Raw genomic sequence first — 7,303 nt, 5'->3', positions numbered from 1 at the left:
CAGTTGGCCGTAGAGAGGAGAAATGCCAAAAATCACAACTCGAGTTTTTCCTTACAAAATGTGTGGTACATTTATTCAAGACAGGATTAAGCGAAACAACAGTTGTTAGACTTGTCACAAGAGACTTGTCAATGCTCCTCATAATTGTACTCTGAATACGGAGCTCAGAGTAAATTAATAACATAATAACCATAATTGGATTTACATGGCACAGATGATTTATACCCTCTCAACACAATTAGCCATAATGATATCATCATTGGGTCACGTCAATAATTGGTGCACTGACGCTGCATTTTTTTTTTTTTTTTCTTGCATTTTTTACATATTTTACTATTAGTCTTTTACTTTATTCATAAGCACACACAATAACATGCGTACACATGCACTTACACACTCTCTCTCTCTTACACAAAAACATGCATGCACAAACACACACATACACAGGCACACATACACACACATGCACACACGCACGCACGCACGCACACACGCACACACACACACGCACACACACACACACACACACACGCCCACGCACATACACAAAAAAAGTTATGCAATGAATACACTCTATATATAAACCTTCAGACAGTGGCAGCAGTGTGATATTCACTGGTGCCATACACAAAGCCATTTCAACAGGAGGCAAGCCTGTGGAGACTAAGAAGTCACATTCACTGGACAGGATGTTTTCTGAACACTTGCCCACTGCAGACAGAGAGAGAGAGAGAGAGAGAGAGAGAGAGAGAGTAATGAATGAATGAATGAATGACTAAATGTCACCCTTGTCTCCTGTAAAAATCGAATGCATCCTCTGTGTCGGGGACAGGAGGCCCCAGTTCCATCGAGGTCATCTCAGCATAGTACATTCTCCTCGTAGGGCTTGTGTTGTTGCGGTGACTTCATCAGTGCGGGCTACAGTGCGAGCGCTGCCTTGGGAGCCCTGAAGTCGAGAACATCTGAACTACGTTTTAGGGGACCTGAGAGAACTGCCGGTTCAAGGCGCTGAGGGACCCAAAATGTCAACTGCAATACTGTAAAAGGAGCAATAGAAAAAGTGTTGAGGGAAAATAAATGTAGACCAGGTCTGTCCCTGTCGCCTTTCATTCCTCAAAACAATCTTTAAATCCCACACCTTTACACATCTAGCCTCGTTTTATAGAGTCCAGTGCTACAAAGGAACTAGTAATATGCAAAAGTATCGGAAATGTAAGCTATATTTCTAAGCCATTGTGCTGTGCATGTGGGATGTATTTCAAAGCAACTGATGTGTCATGTGAGAAACATTTGCCTAATCACTTGTTTCAGTGTATATGTTGGCATGCACATGTGTGATTTGTTTTGCAATGATTTGACTGTATGAATGAGAAAGAATCAAAGTTTATGGGAGAGTGGAAGAGAAAACGAAAGACAATGACTACCAGAGGGGATGTGAGATAGCGAGAGCATGGAAACATGCGTGGACGTGGATTTAAACCAACAAACAGGTTGTTTTATCACATCCCTCCGGTCGGTGCAAGACACCTGATGACGCAGGCCGGATCCATGCTCTGAACATGAGAAAGTGGGGCCTCTGCATTGTTCAAGGGAGATAAGGAAATGTGGAGATCTGCACTGCAAATACAGATGGATTAAGCAAACACCATATCTACATCCAACGTCTGGCCAACCAACCTCACACACACACACACACACACACACACACACACACACACACACACACACACACACACACAGATATGCACACACGTCTTGTTTTCAAAGCTGGTCACACTGGCGCTTGCCAAGAACATACGTACATACATTAATGGCAAACAGAACAAAGGCATATTGCTCAAGCTCTACAATGCCAGGGCCAGCTGTTATAACACTCCACTGACACATTAAGTCAGTTATTATGAGTTGTAAAGCTCAAAGGCGGTTGGAAATCACACCCATATTGTGATAATCAGCTGTAGCTTGTCTCAGGTACTGTTTGTGTAGTTGAATAGCTTGCACCTGTTGTCACTCACATCCATCACGCCAGGGTACCAGTGAGCCAACAGCATCCATACTGTACGTGTTGTTTCTTATGTGTTCAAAATATATTTTTTAGACATTTAGCAGATTCATAAAGGTTTGAAAAGAGCTAAAGAGCTATATTCACATGTGAAAAAGCTATATTATTTATATTTAATACAAAAGCTGTATTATTTACATTTATTAATAGCAGATGCTTTTATCCAAAGCGACTTACATATGTCCATTATATTACAAGGGCCGTTGTCCCCGGAGCAACTCAGGGTTAAGTGCCTTGCTCCTGCCTACGACTTTGTAGGCTTCTGCATGGCAACCCAGCTCCTTAACCACTACGTTACCACCGCCATTATTATATACCTCTTATCTATGTCTCCTTAAGGAGATAGGTTGTTGAACTGTAATGTCAAAGAGGAGACTCATAAAAGCTTGCAAACAGCTATACAAAAATGTAATTGTGTCTATATGTCTTGCCCAATGTATTGTGTGCTTGATGTGATTCTATTCAGTGTTTTACTTAAAGCTTACATGACACTGGAAATTGTTAAATGACTGGAAATTAGTTACTTGTGTGACAGTGTACACATACCCACCACATACTCAGAGTCACAATCAACAGTGGGAAAACACAGAGAACTGAACAAGCTGTGCTGACTTCCTGCCGCTCACTGGAGTGCCGGTAACCCAGAGACCACAGGTATGAGTGAGCTCAGCCGCCATTCAAGCTCTCTTTCTTTTTCTTTGTGTGTCTTTTTCTTTGATTCTCCCACAACATTAATTTTGCTTTGTTTAATTGTCATTTCTCTTCAGCTCATTCCCACCATAAAACTCTATCTCTCTCTCTCTCTCTCTCTCTCTCTCTCTCTCTCTCTCTCTCTCTCTCTCCCTCTCTGTCTCTCCACACTCCCTTAAGAATCACTTCTTCTCTGTATTCTTTCACCCCAGTTATCCAAGCTCTCAGAAGGACTAAAGCCTGAAAGTTAAAAGTAAACACTGGCTACCTGTGTGGGGGCATCCCACCCCTAGAGCGCTGCCCTCCTCCCCCCAACAGGGGTAAGACAGAACAGGATGTTGGATGGATACTATTCAAAAGGCAGCATGTTCTCTCAGACCTGTTTTCCTTGGCATCTGATGGAGGCAAGCCATGCAAGTTGGGGGAGAAAATGAATGCCCAGTCTGAGCGAGAGATCGAGACGTGACTTCCTCAGGTGGAACGTCTATGGAGCTGCTAACTCTTATAAGCATACAAGCCCAGCTGACACTCAGTATGAGCTGTAATATTAGCTACAGGACCCAACACTTTTAATATCACTTACGGGACCCGACAGACATTATTTCACAGAACTATATTTCCCAGGGAGCCATTAAAGCCAAATGAAGATGGAAGTAAATCCATAAAGAGTTTGAAATGTTTTGACGGAGACCGAAGCTCATTCCACGGGAGGCCTATACCCGATTTGACCCTGATGTTTATTGTTCAGTGCACTCGGTCAAAAGCATTTCAAGTGCAAGTGAAAAATATTGATGTTTTTTTAATGCAAATAGTGGGGGGATACAGACCAAATCAAAAGCAGCACATCTGCATTCCGAGCACGATCCACTCGGCTCATGCGGAGGGGCTGTTGTGAGTCAAAAGTTTTACGGGAATGTTTCATTGTTGTTTTACAAAAGCGAAAAACCAAACTGAGGCATAAATATCCTCATTAGGCTTTCCCATTATTGGTCATCATGCTCCACACAAGAAAATCCCAAGGGCCTGGCACTTTCAAAGCATTTTACGGGCTCATATACCAAATTCCTGCCTCTTTTTTTTTCCGGGCAAACGATGAAAAAAGGCAGAGAACCGGGACAATGGGGAATGTTTCGTGCTGGAGAGAAAAGAGCCCAGCTCAGCGATTTTAAAGAAGCAGCTCACTAAATGCTCACAGCTGGGGGCTTGCCCCACACACACACACACACTGCAAAGAGGAGTAGCCTACTCATACAGTTCCAGAGACAAAATCAACAGTAGATGAATATACAATTTACTGTGCACCATCCAAAACCAGCTCATATCATCTCATTCCGACATAATTGTACTCCAAACTCTAAACTCCACTTGGGCCAACACGGAAGTGGGAAGGGAAGAGAGGGGAAGGCCAAGAGCCAGATGAGATGTGTCCAATATCTGTATGGGATTCCCATTATCATGGCTTATCTGAGATCAGAGCTTAATGCAGAGAATAGCTTTCTGTTTCTCTCTCATTCTTTTTTATCATCTCTCTTCCTTTCATCCATCACCATACATTTGTCTCAAGCAAGTGCTTTAATTGTTCTGCCTTTTAAACCCAGCCCATAAACCATTACCAGAGTCTCTAACCTCAGACATTCTCTCTCTCTTTCTCTCTCTCTCTCTCTCTCTCTCTCTTTCTCTCCCTGTCTCTCTCACCCTCTTTCTCTCTGATTTCACTCTGCTCCTCTCCAGCCCTCCCAGAAGGGCAGGGCACGACAAGGCTGACTACCTCATGCCCATCTGTGGTTTACAACCGCACACTGACAGGCTCCTATCGGGAACTCCTGTTTATAGTGTGACGACTGAAGATGACGTCCGGTCAGAAACCATTGCGTGCTTGTTGCCTTGTGTGAGTAAAGTGGCAGCTCCTAAGGTTGCAGTCATTCTGTGTGTGAGTTCTGTGTACTCCAAGATGGATGACCTCAGCTCATGTTTACTGACAACTCAATCATTACCATAACTACACATGCACACACACACACACACACACGTGCGTGCACACACACACACACACACACAACCACTCTGACACTGACACACACACACATACACACACACACACAAATGACACCCACAGACTGTTGACTGTCTGGGAAGTAAGCGTTGGTCATTAAAAAGTAAACTGACCAACTCTTGGAGGGACAAACCCACAAATCCATCTTCACTTCAAAGCACTTTGGGTCAATTACAGAATGCATAAGGGCTCTCTGATCCTTATGCGACTGCAGAGCAGTTCTGCATGGAAGACACATGCAAATGGGCCTGCGTGACGTAGCTCCGCAGTTTCTCATGCAATCCCAGCTGCTGACATCACAGCTGGCTGTGTCACATGAGGTCCATTAGCATCATAAGGTTTGGCAGCATAACTGCGGAATGGTTGTGAGTCCAGCCTTGATTTGTGCATGTGATAGGGAGCCATGAAAGCATTGCAAGCATTGCAAGACCATATCATAACTTTAACAGTGCCGAGATGGAGATTGCGAATGCTTTTTGCAAAACATGGCAACAGTGGTAAAGGCCATACACACACACACACACACACACACACACACACACACACACACACACACACACACACACACACACACACACACACACACACACAGATGCCAGTTTGCAGAGTATGGAGGAATGCATCCATCCCAGAGAGCCTCTAGGGTGGTGCTTGAAAATATCAGTTTTTAACGTGCTGAGACAATGTGCAGGCTATTACAAGTGGAGCGGTTTCCTGATGCGCACGATGCAAGGTCTTACACGTGGCCTTTTTTTGAGCTGTCAGAGCAGATGCCAGATTCATTTTTCACGGCATCGTTATCACACTTTGGTGTTGCGGCCTCATCCCACATCTGGCTGAATCTGGAGCATGACGCTCCCACTATCTCTGCACAGATGATTTGTAACTCCCTCCCAACCCCTCAAAAGTAAACTCAGGCGCCTCATTGAATGTGTGATGTACCTCTTAACCTGTAAATGTGTTCGTGTGTGTGTATATGTGTGTGTGTGTGTGTGTATAAGTGAGTGGTACGTCTGTCACGTTGGAGATATCGCAGTCACAGCGCTTCAAAGCAGAAACAAAGAGAGCATGCGTTTTAATGACTAACAGGTCCACAGTGCTCCCGGCCATCGCAAAGAATGTTCATTTAGATGGATGAGCCAAGAGTGGCCAGCTGGTTTGAGTTGTGAACAATACGGGAGATTCAGCCTGCATCTGGGATTTATTTAAAACCAACTCCCCCTCACATTTACCCCACACACACACACACACACTAAAATACACACTCACACACACACACACACACACACAGAGGGAGACAGAGTGAGAGACCAACTTCCACCACTCTGCATATTGCACTCTCCCAAGAATACATCCCTCTAGGAGGGCAGTTGTCCTCTCTCTCTCTCTCTCTCTCCGTTCTGCATCTTGGACATTTCACATACAAAATGTCCCTGCAAGTAATTTGCCCATATTACAGATGATCAGTGCAGAGGATATTTGCAGCGTAATTTTAGTCCAACACTAACAATGTAATGCAGGTAACACGAGACTCCAGCACTGGATATAGTTACACCACAGAACAGTACACAATCACCCCATTTGAAATGGCATAATTTCACACACTAAAATAACAGTACGGCCATTCACAGAACCAACCATGACGATGGCTCCCGGGGGGGGGGGGTTCGTCAGAACCGTGAGCTCCGGTGCACAGTAGTTCTGGACCTGTGGGATAGGGTTCTTAGTGTCATAATGCAGTGGATGGAGAACAGCATGTTCCGTCCCGGTTCTGTCCTGTTCTCTCGCCACTCTGAGGTGGAGAAGCCAGCTGTGGAGTGGAGGCATGGACCAGAGCCCACACAGCCAAGAGAGAGAGAGAAAGAGAGAGAGAAAGGGAGAGAGAGGGGGGGCACATTAATTGGTAACATGACATGTATTAGTCTTGCTCCATGGCTACGCAGACGTATACGCAGACACACACACACACACACACACACACACACACACACACACACTCCAAACATGGCTTTGTTTTGCAAAAGGCTGCCCTGGGAGAGACTGACGGAGGTTGTAGAGAGTTCACCTTTCTCTTCCTCCTCTCCCTCCATCCCTGGGGTGGGTGACACTGTCTCCACACTGACCCATCCCCCCCCCCCACACACACACACACACACACTCCCCTCCATCCCCGTTGATCTGCAGTGACTTGGACAAACACGAGTGTGCGGTTCGAGCTAACGGAGTAATGGATGATTCATGGCAAAACAATAAGGACAGGATCCAGGAGGATTAATAAAGCAAATAGAGTAATATTGTGAGAACTCCTGACCTCCAGCGTGCTGCCTCAGAGGGGTCGTGGAGGTCATGCTCATCCCCCATGTCTCAGGCTAATCACAGACATAACCAACATTGATGGAACATCAACACACACACACACGCACACACACACACAAACACACACACACACACACAGACCACAGGGCCCTCCTATTGCCCTAAATTATGAGCAAGACTTG

The 7,303-nt window shown here is 45.1% G+C and overlaps 1 long non-coding RNA gene across 1 annotated transcript in view; it reads right to left on the bottom strand.

Annotated features, from left to right (window-relative positions):
* Window positions 1-6,499: 6,499 nt before the first annotated feature.
* Window positions 6,500-7,303, bottom strand: part of LOC125301093 — a 3,890-nt gene continuing 3,086 nt past the window's right edge. Inside the window, exon 3 of the long non-coding RNA XR_007194671.1 lies at window positions 6,500-6,615. This is a non-coding gene — a long non-coding RNA (uncharacterized LOC125301093). The remainder of the gene's footprint in view (window positions 6,616-7,303) is intronic.

Source organism: Alosa alosa, chromosome 9, assembly GCF_017589495.1.
Source record: "Alosa alosa isolate M-15738 ecotype Scorff River chromosome 9, AALO_Geno_1.1, whole genome shotgun sequence".
Taxonomy (NCBI): Eukaryota; Metazoa; Chordata; class Actinopteri; order Clupeiformes; family Clupeidae; genus Alosa; species Alosa alosa.
This window is presented reverse-complemented; position numbering and strand designations above follow the sequence as displayed.